Below are 17202 nucleotides of genomic sequence, written 5' to 3'. Positions count from 1 at the left end.
TCCCATGAAAGCCTCAAATCACGAACTATTAGAAGAGTTACTCCTCTTGTAAATAAGTCGACATTTTGCTTTTTGTATTTAATATCGATGCAATTTCTGTGTTTCGTCGTTGATTTGAAGGTCCAAGGGATACAGTAAACCTGCAATGGTGCATCGGAATCTAATACTGCTGTCCCAGGATAGGCTCAAAGCACGAACTATTAGAAGAGTTACTCCTCTTGTAAATAAGTCGACATTTTGCCTTTTGTATTCAATATCGATGCAATTTCTGTGTTTCATCGTTGATTTGAAGGTCCAAGGGATACAGTAAACCTGCAATGGTGCATCGGAATCTAATACTGCGGTCCCAGGAAAGGCTCAAAGCACGAAGTGTTTGAAGAGTTACTCCTCTGAAAATAAGTCGACATTATGCATTTTGTATTCAATATCGATGCAATATCTGTGTTTCATCGTTGATTTGAAGGTCCAAGGGATACAGTAAACCTGCAATGGTGCATCGGAATCTAATACTGGTGTCCCAGGAAAGCCTCAAATCACGAACTATTAGATGAGTTACTCCTCTTGTAAATAAGTCAACATTTTGCCTTTTGTATTCAATATCGATGCAATTACTGTGTTTCATCGTTTATTTGAAGGCCAAGTGATACAGTAAACCTGCAATGGTGCATCAGAATCTAACACTGGTGTCCCAGGAAAGGCTCAAAGCACGAAATATTACAAGAGGCACTCCTCTTGTAAATAAGTCGACATTTTGCCTTTTGTATTCAATATCGATGCGATTTCTGTGTTTCATAGTTGATTTGAAGGTCCATGGGATACTGTGAACCTTAAATGGTGCAGCGGAATCTAATACTGCTGTCCCAGGAAAGGCTCAAAGCACGAAATATTAGAAGAGTTACTCCTCTTGTAAATAAGTCGACATTTTGCCTTTTGTAATCAATATCGATGCAATTTCTGTGTTTCATCGTTGATTTGAAGGTCCAAGGGATACAGTAAACCTGCAATGGTGCATCGGAATCTAATACTGCTGTCCCAGGAAAGGCTCAAAGCACGAAGTACTAGAAGAGTTACACCTCTTATAAATAAGTGGACATTTTGCCTTTTGTATTTAATATCGATGCAATTTCTGTGTTTCATCGTTGATTTGAAGGTCCAAGGGATACAGTAAACCTGCAATGGTGCATCGGAATCTAATACTGCTGTCCCAGGAAAGGCTCAAAACACGAACTATTAGAAGAGTTACTCCTCTTGTAAATAAGTCGACATTTTGCCTTTTGTATTCAATATAGATGCAATTTCTGTGTTTCATCGTTGATTTGAAAGTCCAAGGGATACAGTAAACCTGCAATGGTACATCGGAATCTAATACTGCTGTCCCAGGAAAGGCTCAAAGCACGAACTATTAGAAGAGTTACTCCTCTTGTAAATGAGTCGACATTTTGACTTTTGTATTCAATATCGATGCAATTTCTGTGTTTCATCGTTGATTTGAAGGTCCAATGGATACAGTAAACCCGCAATGGTGCATCGGAATCTAATACTGCTGTCCCAGGAAACGCTCAAAACACAAACTATTAGAGGAGTTACTCCTCTTATAAATAAGTCAACATTTTGCATTTTGTATTCAATATCGATGCAATTTCTGTGTTTCATCGTTGATATGAAGGTCCAAGGGATACAGTAAACCTGTAATGGTGCATCGGAATCTAATACTGCTGTCCCAGGAAAGGCTCAAAGCACGAACTATTTGAAGAGTTACTCGTCTTGTAAATAAGTCGACATTTTGCCTTTTGTAATCAATATCGATGCAATTTCTGTGTTTCATCGTTGATTTGAAGGTCCAAGGGATACAGTAACCTGCAATGGTGCATCGGAATCTAATACTGCTGTCCCAGGAAAGGCTCAAAGCACGAAGTACTAGAAGAGTTACAGCTCTTATAAATAAGACGACATTTTGCCTTTTGTATTCAATATCGATGCAATTTCTGTGTTTCATCGTTGATTTGAAGGTCCAAGGGATACAGTAAACCTGCAATGGTACATCGGAATCTAATACTGCTGTCCCAGGAAAGGCTCAAAGCACGAACTATTGGAAGAGTTACTCCTCTTGTAAATAAGTCGACATTTTGCCTTTTGTATTCAATATCGATGCAATTTCTGTGTTTCATCGTTGATTTGAAAGTCCAAGGGATACAGTAAACCTGCAATGGTGCATCGGAATCTAATACTGCTGTCCCAGGAAAGGCTCAAAGCACGAACTATTGGAAGAGTTACTCCTCTTGTAAATAAGTCGATATTTTGTCTTTTGTATTCAACATCGATGCAATTTCTGTGTTTCATCGTTGATTTGAAGGTCCAATGGCTACAGTAAACCTGCAATGGTGCATCGGAATCTAATACTGCTGTCCCAGGAAACGCTCAAAACACAAACTATTAGAGGAGTTACTCCTCTTATAAATAAGTCAACATTTTGCATTTTGTATTCAATATCGATGCAATTTCTGTGTTTCATCGTTGATATGAAGGTCCAAGGGATACAGTAAACCTGTAATGGTGCATCGGAATCTAATACTGCTGTCCCAGGAAAGGCTCAAAGCACGAACTATTTGAAGAGTTACTCGTCTTGTAAATAAGTCGACATTTTGCCTTTTGTAATCAATATCGATGCAATTTCTGTGTTTCATCGTTGATTTGAAGGTCCAAGGGATACAGTAACCTGCAATGGTGCATCGGAATCTAATACTGCTGTCCCAGGAAAGGCTCAAAGCACGAAGTACTAGAAGAGTTACAGCTCTTATAAATAAGACGACATTTTGCCTTTTGTATTCAATATCGATGCAATTTCTGTGTTTCATCGTTGATTTGAAGGTCCAAGGGATACAGTAAACCTGCAATGGTACATCGGAATCTAATACTGCTGTCCCAGGAAAGGCTCAAAGCACGAACTATTTGAAGAGTTACTCCCCTTGTAAATAAGTCGACATTTTGCCTTTTGTATTCAATATCGATGCAATTTCTGTATTTCATCGTTGATTTGAAGGTCCAAGGGATACAGTTAACCTGCAATGGTGCATCGGAATCTAATATTGCTGCCCCAGGAAACGCTCAAAGCACGAACTATTAGAAGAGTTACTCCTCTTACAAATAAGTCGACATTTTGCCTTTTGTATTCAATAACGATGCTATTTCTGTGTTTCATCGTTAATTTGAAGGTCCAAGGGATACGGTAAACCTGCAATGGTGCATCGGAATCTAATACTGGTGTCCCAGGAAAGCCTCAATGCACGAACTATTAGAAGAGTTACTCCTCTTGTAAATAAGTCGACATTTTGCCTTTTGTATTAAATATCGATGCAATTTCTGTGTTTCACCGTTGATTTGAAGGTCCAAGGGATACAGTAAACCTTAAATGGTGCAGCGGAATCTAATACTGCTGTCCCAGGAAAGGCTCAAACCACGAACTATTAGAAGAGTTACTCCTCTTATAAATAAGTCGACATTTTGCCCTTTTGTATTCAATATCGATGCAATTTCCGTGTTTCATCGTTGATTTGAAGGTCCAAGGGATACAGTAAACCTACAATGGTGCATCGGAATCTAGTACCGCTGTCCCAGGAAAGGCTCAAAGCACGAACTATTATAAGAGTTACTCCTCTTGTAAATAAGTCGACATTTTGCCTTTTGTAATCAATATCGATGCAATTTCTGTGTTTCATCGTTGATTTGAAGGTCCAAGGGATACAGTAAACCTACAATGGTGCATCGGAATCTAGTACCGCTGTCCCAGGAAAGGCTCAAAGCACGAACTATTATAAGAGTTACTCCTCTTGTAAATAAGTCGACATTTTGCCTTTTGTATTCAATATCGATGCAATTTCTGTGTTTCATCGTTGATTTGAAGGTCCAAGGGATACAGTAACCTGCAATGGTGCATCGGAATCTAATACTGCTGTCCCGGGAAAGGCTCAAAGCACGATGTACTAGAAGAGTTACAGCTCTTATAAATAAGACGACATTTTGCCTTTTGTATTCAATATCGATGCAATTTCTGTGTTTCATCGTTGATTTGAAGGTCCAAGGGATACAGTAAACCTGCAATGGTGCATCGGAATCTAATACTGCTGTCCCAGGAAAGGCTCAAAGCACGAACTATTGGAAGAGTTACTCCTCTTGTAAATAAGTCGACATTTTGCCTTTTGTATTCAATATCGATGCAATTTCTGTGTTTCATCGTTGATTTGAAAGTCCAAGGGATACAGTAAACCTGCAATGGTGCATCGGAATCTAATACTGCTGTCCCAGGAAAGTCTCAAAGCACGAACTATTAGAAGAGTTACTCCTCTTGTAAATAAGTCGACATTTTGTCTTTTGTATTCAACATCGATGCAATTTCTGTGTTTCATCGTTGATCTGAAGGTCCAATGGCTACAGTAAACCTGCAATGGTGCATCGGAATCTAATACTGCTGTCCCAGGAAAGGCTCAAAACACAAACTATTAGAAGAGTTACTCCTCTTATAAATAAGTCAAAATTTTGCATTTTGTATTCAATATCGATGCAATTTCTGTGTTTCATCGTTGATTTGAAGGTCCAAGGGATACAGTAAACCTGCAATGGTGCATCGGAATCTAATACTGCTGTCCCAGGAAAGGCTCAAAGCACGAACTATTTGAAGAGTTACTCCCCTTGTAAATAAGTCGACATTTTGCCTTTTGTATTCAATATCGATGCAATTTCTGTATTTCATCGTTGATTTGAAGGTCCAAGGGATACAGTAAACCTGCAATGGTGCATCGGAATCTAATATTGCTGCCCCAGGAAACGCTCAAAGCACGAACTATTAGAAGAGTTACTCCTCTTACAAATAAGTCGACATTTTGCCTTTTGTATTCAATAACGATGCAATTTCTGTGTTTCATCGTTAATTTGAAGGTCCAAGGGATACAGTAAACCTGCAATGGTGCATCGGAATCTAATACTGGTGTCCCAGGAAAGGCTCAAAGCACGAACTATTAGAAGAGTTACTCCTCTTGTAAATAAGTCGACATTTTGCTTTTTGTATTCAATATCGATGCAATTTCTGTGTTTCATCGTTGATTTGAAGGTCCAAGGGATACAGTAAACCTGCAATGGTGCATCGGAATCTAATACTGCTGTCCCAGGAAAGGCTCAAAGCACGAACTATTAGAAGAGTTACTCCTCTTGTAAATAAGTCGACATTTTGCCTTTTGTATTTCATATCGATGCAATTTCTGTGTTTCATCGTTGATTTGAAGGTCCAAGGGATACAGTAATCCTGCAATGGTGCATCGTAATCTAATACTCCTGTCCCAGGAAAGGCTCAAAGCACGAACTATTTGGAGAGTTACTCCTCTCTCAAATAAGTCGACATTTTGCCTTTTGTATTCAATATCGATGCAATTTCTGTGTTTCATCGTTGATTTGAAGGTCCAAGGGATACAGTAAACCTGCAATGGTGCATCGGAATCTAATACTGGTGTCCCAGGAAAGCCTCAATGCACGAACTATTAGAAGAGTTACTCCTCTTGTAAATAAGTCGACATTTTGCCTTTTGTATTAAATATCGATGCAATTTCTGTGTTTCACCGTTGATTTGAAGGTCCAAGGGATACAGTAAACCTTAAATGGTGCAGCGGAATCTAATACTGCTGTCCCAGAAAAGGCTCAAACCACGAACTATTAGAAGAGTTACTCCTCTTATAAATAAGTCGACATTTTGCCTTTTGTATTCAATATCGATGCAATTTCTGTGTTTCATCGTTGATTTGAAGGTCCAAGTGTTACAGTAAACCTACAATGGTGCATCGGAATCTAGTACCGCTGTCCCAGGAAAGGCTCAAAGCACGAACTATTATAAGAGTTACTCCTCTTGTAATTAAGTCGACATTTTGCCTTTTGTAATCAATATCGATGCAATTTCTGTGTTTCATCGTTGATTTGAAGGTCCAAGGGATACAGTAACCTGCAAAGGTGCATCGGAATCTAATACTGCTGTCCCAGGAAAGGCTCAAAGACGAAGTACTAGAAGAGTTACAGCTCTTATAAATAAGACAACATTTTGCCTTTTGTATTCAATATCGATGCAATTTCTGTGTTTCATCGTTGATGTGAAGGTCAAAGGGATACAGTAAACCTGCAATGGTGCATCGGAATCTAATACTGCTGTCCCAGGAAAGGCTCAAAGCACGAACTATTGGAAGAGTTACTCCTCTTGTAAATAAGTCGACATTTTGTCTTTTGTATTCAACATCGATGCAATTTCTGTGTTTCATCGTTGATTTGAAGGTCCAATGGCTACAGTAAACCTGCAATGGTGCATCGGAATCTAATACTGCTGTCCCAGGAAAGGCTCAAAACACAAACTATTAGAAGAGTTACTCCTCTTATAAATAAGTCAAAATTTTGCATTTTGTATTCAATATCGATGCAATTTCTGTGTTTCATCGTTGATTTGAAGGTCCAAGGGATACAGTAAACCTGCAATGGTGCATCGGAATCTAATACTGCTGTCCCAGGAAAGGCTCAAAGCACGAACTATTTGAAGAGTTACTCCCCTTGTAAATAAGTCGACATTTTGCCTTTTGTATTCAATATCGATGCAATTTCTGTATTTCATCGTTGATTTGAAGGTCCAAGGGATACAGTAAACCTGCAATGGTGCATCGGAATCTAATATTGCTGCCCCAGGAAACGCTCAAAGCACGAAATATTAGAAGAGTTACTCCTCTTGTAAATAAGTCGACATTTTGCCTTTTGTATTCAATAACGATGCTATTTCTGTGTTTCATCGTTAATTTGAAGGTCCAAGGGATACAGTAAACCTGCAATGGTGCATCGGAATCTAATACTGGTGTCCCAGGAAAGCCTCAAATCACGAACTATTAGAAGAGTTACTCCTCTTGTAAATAAGTCGACATTTTGCTTTTTGTATTCAATATCGATGCAATTTCTGTGTTTCATCGTTAATTTGAAGGTCCAAGGGATACAGTAAACCTGCAATGGTGCATCGGAATCTAATACTGCTGTCCCAGGAAAGGCTCAAAGCACGAACAATTAGAAGAGTTACTCCTCTTGTAAATAAGTCGACATTTTGCCTTTTGTATTTCATATCGATGCAATTTCTGTGTTTCATCGTTGATTTGAAGGTCCAAGGGATACAGTAAACCTGCAATGGTGCATCGGAATCTAATACTGCTGTCCCAGGAAAGGCTCAAAGCACGAACTATTGGAAGAGTTACTCCTCTTGTAAATAAGTCGACATTTTGTCTTTTGTATTCAACATCGATGCAATTTCTGTGTTTCATCGTTGATTTGAAGGTCCAATGGCTACAGTAAACCTGCAATGGTGCATCGGAATCTAATACTGCTGTCCCAGGAAAGGCTCAAAACACAAACTATTAGAAGAGTTACTCCTCTTATAAATAAGTCAAAATTTTGCATTTTGTATTCAATATCGATGCAATTTCTGTGTTTCATCGTTGATTTGAAGGTCCAAGGGATACAGTAAACCTGCAATGGTGCATCGGAATCTAATACTGCTGTCCCAGGAAAGGCTCAAAGCACGAACTATTTGAAGAGTTACTCCCCTTGTAAATAAGTCGACATTTTGCCTTTTGTATTCAATATCGATGCAATTTCTGTATTTCATCGTTGATTTGAAGGTCCAAGGGATACAGTAAACCTGCAATGGTGCATCGGAATCTAATATTGCTGCCCCAGGAAACGCTCAAAGCACGAAATATTAGAAGAGTTACTCCTCTTGTAAATAAGTCGACATTTTGCCTTTTGTATTCAATAACGATGCTATTTCTGTGTTTCATCGTTAATTTGAAGGTCCAAGGGATACAGTAAACCTGCAATGGTGCATCGGAATCTAATACTGGTGTCCCAGGAAAGCCTCAAATCACGAACTATTAGAAGAGTTACTCCTCTTGTAAATAAGTCGACATTTTGCTTTTTGTATTCAATATCGATGCAATTTCTGTGTTTCATCGTTAATTTGAAGGTCCAAGGGATACAGTAAACCTGCAATGGTGCATCGGAATCTAATACTGCTGTCCCAGGAAAGGCTCAAAGCACGAACAATTAGAAGAGTTACTCCTCTTGTAAATAAGTCGACATTTTGCCTTTTGTATTTCATATCGATGCAATTTCTGTGTTTCATCGTTGATTTGAAGGTCCAAGGGATACAGTAATCCTGCAATGGTGCATCGTAATCTAATACTCCAGTCCCAGGAAAGGCTCAAAGCACGAACTATTTGGAGAGTTACTCCTCTCTCAAATAAGTCGACATTTTGCCTTTTGTATTCAATATCGATGCAATTTCTGTGTTTCATCGTTGATTTGAAGGTCCAAGGGATACAGTAAACCTGCAATGGTGCATCGGAATCTAATACTGGTGTCCCAGGAAAGCCTCAATTCACGAACTATTAGAAGAGTTACTCCTCTTGTAAATAAGTCGACATTTTGCCTTTTGTATTAAATATCGATGCAATTTCTGTGTTTCACCGTTGATTTGAAGGTCCAAGTGATACAGTAAACCTGCAATGGTGCATCGGAATCTAATACTGCTGTCCCAGGAAAGGCTCAAAGCACGAACTATTGGAAGAGTTACTCCTCTTATAAATAAGTCGACATTTTGCCTTTTGTATTCAATATCGATGCAATTTCTGTGTTTCATCGTTGATGTGAAGGTCCAAGGGATACAGTAATCCTGCAATGGTGCATCGGAATCTAATACTGCTGTCCCAATAAAGGCTCAAAGCACGAACTATTAGAAGAGTTACTCCTCTCTTAAATAAGTCGACATTTTGCCTTTTGTATTCAATATCGATGCAATTTCTGTGTTTCATCGTTGATTTGAAGGTCCAAGGGATACAGTAAACCTGCAATGGTGCATCGGAATCTAATACTGCGGTCCCAGGAAAGGCCCAAAGCACGAAGTGTTTGAAGAGTTACTCCTCTGAAAATAAGTCGACACTATGCATTTTGTATTCAATATCGAAGCAATTTCTGTGTTTCATCGTTGATTTGGTGGTCCAAGGGATACAGTAAACCTGCAATGATGCATCGGAATCTAATATTGCTGCCCCAGCAAAGGCTCAAAGCATGAACTATTAGAAGAGTTACTCCTCTTACAAATATGTCGTCATTTTGCCTTTTGTATTCAATAACGATGCAATTTCAGTGTTTCATCGTTGATTTGAAGGTCCAAGGGATACAGTAAACCTGCAATGGTGCATCGGAATCTAATACTGGTGTCCCAGGAAAGCCTCAAACACGAACTATTGGAAGAGTTACTCCTCTTGTAAATAAGTCGACATTTTGCCTTTTGTATTCAATATCGATGCAATTTCTGTGTTTCATCGTTGATTTGAAGATCCAAGGGATACAGTAAATTTGCAATGGTGCATCGGAATCTAATACTGCTGTCCCAGGAAAGGCTCAAAGCACGAACTATTAGAAGAGTTACTCCTCTTATAAATAAGTCGACGTTTTGCCTTTTGTATTCAATATCGATGCAATTTCTGTGTTTCACCAGTGATTTGAAGGTCCAAGTAATACAACAAACCTGCAATGGTGCATCGGAATGTAATACTGCTGTCCCAGGAAAGGCTCAAAGCACGAACTATTGGAAGAGTTACTCCTCTTACAAATAAGTCGACATTTAGCCTTTTGTATTCAATAACGATGCAATTTCTGTGTTTCATCGTTAATTTGAAGGTCCAAGGGATACAGTAAAACCCTCAATGGTGGATCGGAATCTAATACTGCTGTCCCAGGAAAGGCTCAAAGCACGAACTATTTGAAGAGTTACTCCTCTGAAAATAAGTCGACATTTTGCATTTTGTATTCAAAATCGATGCAATTTCTGTGTTTCATCGTTGATTTCAAGGTCCAAGGGATACAGTAACCCTGCAATGGTGCATCGGAATCTAATACTGCTGTCCCAGGAAAGGCTCAAACACGAACTATTAGAAGAGTTACTCCTCTTATAAATAAGTCGACATTTTGCCTTTTGTATTCAATATCGATGCAATTTCTGTGTTTCATCGTTGATTTGAAGGTCCAAGGGATACAGTAACCTGCAATGGTGCATCGGAATCTAATACTGCTGTCCCAGGAAAGGCTCAAAGCACGAAGTACTAGAAGAGTTACAGCTCTTATAAATAAGACGACATTTTGCCTTTTGTATTCAATATCGATGCACTTTCTGTGTTTCATCGTTGATTTGAAGGTCCGAGGGATACAGTAAACCTGCAATGGTGCATCGGAATCTAATACTGCTGTCCCAGGAAAGGCTCAAAGCACGAACTATTGGAAGAGTTACTCCTCTTGTAAATAAGTCGACATTTTGTCTTTTGTATTCAACATCGATGCAATTTCTGTGTTTCATCGTTGATTTGAAGGTCCAATGGCTACAGTAAACCTGCAGTGGTGCATCGGAATCTAATATTGCTGCCCCAGGAAACGCTCAAAGCACGAACTATTAGAAGAGTTACTCCTCTTACAAATAAGTCGATATTTAGCCTTTTGTATTCAATAACGATGCAATTTCTGTGTTTCATCGTTAATTTGAAGGTCCAAGGGATACAGTAAACCTGCAATGGTGCATCGGAATCTAATACTGGTGTCCCAGGAAAGCCTCAAATCACGAACAATTAGAAGAGTTACTCCTCTTGTAAATAAGTCGACATTTTGCTTTTTGTATTCAATATCGATGCAATTTCTGTGTTTCATCGTTGATTTGAAGGTCCAAGGGATACAGTAAACCTGCAATGGTGCATCGGAATCTAATACTGCTGTCCCAGGAAAGGCTCAAAGCACGAACTATTGGAAGAGTTACTCCTCTTGTAAATAAGTCGACAATTTGCCTTTTGTATTTCATATCGATGCAATTTCTGTGTTTCATCGTTGATTTGAAGGTCCAAGGGATACAGTAATCCTGCAATGGTGCATCGTAATCTAATACTCCTGTCCCAGGAAAGGCTCAAAGCACGAACTATTTGGAGAGTTACTCCTCTCTCAAATAAGTCGACATTTTGAATTTTGTATTCAATATCGATGCAATTTCTGTGTTTCATCGTTGATTTGAAGGTCCAAGGGATACAGTAAACCTGCAATGGTGCATCGGAATCTAATACTGGTGTCCCAGGAAAGCCTCAATGCACGAACTATTAGAAGAGTTACTCCTCTTGTAAATAAGTCGACATTTTGCCTTTTGTATTAAATATCGATGCAATTTCTGTGTTTCACCGTTGATTTGAAGGTCCAAGTGATACAGTAAACCTGCAATGGTGCATCGGAATCTAATACTGCTGTCCCAGGAAAGGCTCAAAGCACGAACTATTGGAAGAGTTACTCCTCTTATAAATAAGTCGACATTTTGCCTTTTGTATTCAATATCGATGCAATTTCTGTGTTTCATCGTTGATTTGAAGGTCCAAGGGATACAGTAATCCTGCAATGGTGCATCGGAATCTAATACTGCTGTCCCAATAAAGGCTCAAAGCACGAACTATTAGAAGAGTTACTCCTCTCTTAAATAAGTCGACATTTTGCCTTTTGTATTCAATATCGATGCAATTTCTGTGTTTCATCGTTGATTTGAAGGTCCAAGGGATACAGTAAACCTGCAATGGTGCATCGGAATCTAATACTGCGGTCCCAGGAAAGGCCCAAAGCACGAAGTGTTTGAAGAGTTACTCCTCTGAAAATAAGTCGACACTATGCATTTTGTATTCAATATCGATGCAATTTCTGTGTTTCATCGTTGATTTGGTTGTCCAAGGGATACAGTAAACCTGCAATGGTGCATCGGAATCTAATATTGCTGCCCCAGCAAAGGCTCAAAGCATGAACTATTAGAAGAGTTACTCCTCTTACAAATAAGTCGTCATTTTGCCTTTTGTTTTCAATCACGATGCAATTTCAGTGTTTCATCGTTGATTTGAAGGTCCAAGGGATACAGTAAACCTGCAATGGTGCATCGGAATCTAATACTGGTGTCCCAGGAAAGCCTCAAACACGAACTATTGGAAGAGTTACTCCTCTTGTAAATAAGTCGACATTTTGCCTTTTGTATTCAATATCGATGCAATTTCTGTGTTTCATCGTTGATTTGAAGATCCAAGGGATACAGTAAATTTGCAATGGTGCATCGGAATCTAATACTGCTGTCCCAGGAAAGGCTCAAAGCACGAACTATTAGAAGAGTACTCCTCTTGTAAATAAGTCGACGTTTTGCCTTTTGTATTCAATATCGATGCAATTTCTGTGTTTCATCGTTAATTTGAAGGTCCAAGGGATACAGTAAACCTGCAATGGTGCATCGGAATCTAATACTGCTGTCCCAGGAAAGGCTCAAAGCACGAACTATTAGAAAAGTTACTCCTCTTGTAAATAAGTCGACATTTTGCCTTTTGTATTTCATATCGATGCAATTTCTGTGTTTCATCGTTGATTTGAAGGTCCAAGGGATACAGTAATCCTGCAATGGTGCATCGTAATCTAATACTCCTGTCCCAGGAAAGGCTCAAAGCACGAACTATTTGGAGAGTTACTCCTCTCTCAAATAAGTCGACATTTTGCCTTTTGTATTCAATATCGATGCAATTTCTGTGTTTCATCGTTGATTTGAAGGTCCAAGGGATACAGTAAACCTGCAATGGTGCATCGGAATCTAATACTGGTGTCCCAGGAAAGCCTCAATGCACGAACTATTAGAAGAGTTACTCCTCTTGTAAATAAGTCGACATTTTGCCTTTTCTATTAAATATCGATGCAATTTCTGTGTTTCACCGTTGATTTGAAGATCCAAGTGATACAGTAAACCTGCAATGGTGCATCGGAATCTAATACTGCTGTCCCAGGAAAGGCTCAAAGCACGAACTATTGGAAGAGTTACTCCTCTTATAAATAAGTCGACATTTTGCCTTTTGTATTCAATATCGATGCAATTTCTGTGTTTCATCGTTGATTTGAAGGTCCAAGGGATACAGTAATCCTGCAATGGTGCATCGGAATCTAATACTGCTGTCCCAATAAAGGCTCAAAGCACGAACTATTAGAAGAGTTACTCCTCTCTTAAATAAGTCGACATTTTGCCTTTTGTATTCAATATCGATGCAATTTCTGTGTTTCATCGTTGATTTGAAGGTCCAAGGGATACAGTAAACCTGCAATGGTGCATCGGAATCTAATACTGCGGTCCCAGGAAAGGCCCAAAGCACGAAGTGTTTGAAGAGTTACTCCTCTGAAAATAAGTCGACACTATGCATTTTGTATTCAATATCGATGCAATTTCTGTGTTTCATCGTTGATTTGGTGGTCCAAGGGATACAGTAAACCTGCAATGATGCATCGGAATCTAATATTGCTGCCCCAGCAAAGGCTCAAAGCATGAACTATTAGAAGAGTTACTCCTCTTACAAATAAGTCGTCATTTTGCCTTTTGTATTCAATAACGATGCAATTTCAGTGTTTCATGGTTGATTTGAAGGTCCAAGGGATACAGTAAACCTGCAATGGTGCATCGGAATCTAATACTGGTGTCCCAGGAAAGCCTCAAACACGAACTATTGGAAGAGTTACTCCTCTTGTAAATAAGACGACATTTTGCCTTTTGTATTCAATATCGATGCAATTTCTGTGTTTCATCGTTGATTTGAAGATCCAAGGGATACAGTAAATTTGCAATGGTGCATCGGAATCTAATACTGCTGTCCCAGGAAAGGCTCAAAGCACGAACTATTAGAAGAGTTACTCCTCTTGTAAATAAGTCGACGTTTTGCCTTTTGTATTCAATATCGATGCAATTTCTGTGTTTCACCAGTGATTTGAAGGTCCAAGTGATACAACAAACCTGCAATGGTGCATCGGAATGTAATACTGCTGTCCAAGGAAAGGCTCAAAGCACGAACTATTGGAAGAGTTACTCCTCTTATAAATAAGACGACATTTTGCCTTTTGTATTCAATATCGATGCAATTTCTGTGTTTCATCGTTGATTTGAAGGTCCAAGGGATACAGTAATCCTGCAACGGTGCATCGGAATCTAATACTCCTGTCCCAGGAAAGGCTCAAAGCACGAACTATTAGAAGAGTTACTCCTCTCTTAAATAAGTCGACATTTTGCCTTTTGTATTCAATATCGATGCAATTTCTGTGTTTCACCGCTGATTTGAAGGTCCAAGTGATACAGTAAAACCCTCAATGGTGGATCGGAATCTAATACTGCTGTCCCAGGAAAGGCTCAAATCGTACTATTTGAAGAGTTACTCCTCTGAAAATAAGTCGACATTTTGCATTTTGTATTCAAAATCGATGCAATTTCTGTGTTTCATCGTTGATTTCAAGGTCCAAGGGATACAGTAACCCTGCAATGGTGCATCGGAATCTAATACTGCTGTCCCAGGAAATTCTCAAACACGAACTATTAGAAGTGTTACTCCTCTTATAAATAAGTCGACATTTTGCCTTTTGTATTCAATATCGATGCAATTTCTGTGTTTCATCGTTGATTTGAAGGTCCAAGGGATACAGTAACCTGCAATGGTGCATCGGAATCTAATACTGCTGTCCCAGGAAAGGCTCAAAGCACGAAGTACTAGAAGAGTTACAGCTCTTATAAATAAGACGACATTTTGCCTTTTGTATTCAATATCGATGCAATTTCTGTGTTTCATCGTTGATTTGAAGGTCCAAGGGATACAGTAAACCTGCAATGGTGCATCGGAATCTAATACTGGTGTCCCAGGAAAGCCTCAATGCACGAACTATTAGAAGAGTTACTCCTCTTGTAAATAAGTCGACATTTTGCCTTTTGTATTAAATATCGATGCAATTTCTGTGTTTCACCGTTGATTTGAAGGTCCAAGTGATACAGTAAACCTGCAATGGTGCATCGGAATCTAATACTGCTGTCCCAGGAAAGGCTCAAAGCACGAACTATTGGAAGAGTTACTCCTCTTATAAATAAGTCGACATTTTGCCTTTTGTATTCAATATCGATGCAATTTCTGCGTTTCATCGTTGATTTGAAGGTCCAAGGGATACAGTAATCCTGCAATGGTGCATCGGAATCTAATACTGCTGTCCCAATAAAGGCTCAAAGCACGAACTATTAGAAGAGTTACTCCTCTCTTAAATAAGTCGACATTTTGCCTTTTGTATTCAATATCGATGCAATTTCTGTGTTTCATCGTTGATTTGAAGGTCCATGGGATACAGTAAACCTGCAATGGTGCATCGGAATCTAATACTGCGGTCCCAGGAAAGGCCCAAAGCACGAAGTGTTTGAAGAGTTACTCCTCTGAAAATAAGTCGACACTATGCATTTTGTATTCAATATCGATGCAATTTCTGTGTTTCATCGTTGATTTGGTGGTCCAAGGGATACAGTAAACCTGCAATGATGCATCGGAATCTAATATTGCTGCCCCAGCAAAGGCTCAAAGCATGAACTATTAGAAGAGTTACTCCTCTTACAAATATGTCGTCATTTTGCCTTTTGTATTCAATAACGATGCAATTTCAGTGTTTCATCGTTGATTTGAAGGTCCAAGGGATACAGTAAACCTGCAATGGTGCATCGGAATCTAATACTGGTGTCCCAGGAAAGCCTCAAACACGAACTATTGGAAGAGTTACTCCTCTTGTAAATAAGTCGACATTTTGCCTTTTGTATTCAATATCGATGCAATTTCTGTGTTTCATCGTTGATTTGAAGATCCAAGGGATACAGTAAATTTGCAATGGTGCATCGGAATCTAATACTGCTGTCCCAGGAAAGGCTCAAAGCACTAACTATTAGAAGAGTTACTCTTCTTATAAATAAGTCGACGTTTTGCCTTTTGTATTCAATATCGATGCAATTTCTGTGTTTCACCAGTGATTTGAAGGTCCAAGTAATACAACAAACCTGCAATGGTGCATCGGAATGTAATACTGCTGTCCCAGGAAAGGCTCAAAGCACGAACTATTGGAAGAGTTACTCCTCTTATAAATAAGTCGACATTTTGCCTTTTGTATTCAATATCGATGCAATTTCTGTGTTTCATCGTTGATTTGAAGGTCCAAGGGATACAGTAATCCTGCAACGGTGCATCGGAATCTAATACTCCTGTCCCAGGAAAGGCTCAAAGCACGAACTATTAGAAGAGTTTCTCCTCTCTTAAATAAGTCGACATTTTGCCTTTTGTATTCAATATCGATGCAATTTCTGTGTTTCACCGTTGATTTGAAGGTCCAAGTGATACAGTAAAACCCTCAATGGTGGATCGGAATCTAATACTGCTGTCCCAGGAAAGGCTCAAAGCACGAACTATTAGAAGAGTTACTCCTCTGAAAATAAGTCGACATTTTGCATTTTGTATTCAAAATCGATGCAATTTCTGTGTTTCATCGTTGATTTCAAGGTCCAAGGGATACAGTAACCCTGCAATGGTGCATCGGAATCTAATACTGCTGTCCCAGGAAAGGCTCAAACACGAACTATTAGAAGAGTTACTCCTCTTATAAATAAGTCGACATTTTGCCTTTTGTATTCAATATCGATGCAATTTCTGTGTTTCATCGTTGATTTGAAGGTCCAAGGGATACAGTAACCTGCAATGGTGCATCGGAATCTAATACTGCTGTCCCAGGAAAGGCTCAAAGCACGAAGTACTAGAAGAGTTACAGCTCTTATAAATAAGACGACATTTTGCCTTTTGTATTCCATATCGATGCAATTTCTGTGTTTCATCGTTGATTTGAAGGTCCGAGGGATACAGTAAACCTGCAATGGTGCATCGGAATCTAATACTGCTGTCCCAGGAAAGGCTCAAAGCACGAACTATTGGAAGAGTTACTCCTCTTGTAAATAAGTCGACATTTTGTCTTTTGTATTCAACATCGATGCAATTTCTGTGTTTCATCGTTGATTTGAAGGTCCAATGGCTACAGTAAACCTGCAATGGTGCATCGGAATCAAATATTGCTGCCCCAGGAAACGCTCAAAGCACGAACTATTAGAAGAGTTACTCCTCTTACAAATAAGTCGACATTTTGCCTTTTGTATTCAATAACGATGCAATTTCTGTGTTTCATCGTTAATTTGAAGGTCCAAGGGATACAGTAAACCTGCAATGGTGCATCGGAATCTAATACTGGTGTCCCAGGAAAGCCTCAAATCACGAA

This window comes from Schistocerca cancellata, chromosome 2 (assembly GCF_023864275.1).
Source record: "Schistocerca cancellata isolate TAMUIC-IGC-003103 chromosome 2, iqSchCanc2.1, whole genome shotgun sequence".
In the NCBI taxonomy this organism is placed as follows: Eukaryota; Metazoa; Arthropoda; class Insecta; order Orthoptera; family Acrididae; genus Schistocerca; species Schistocerca cancellata.
Note: the sequence above shows the minus strand (reverse complement) of the source record.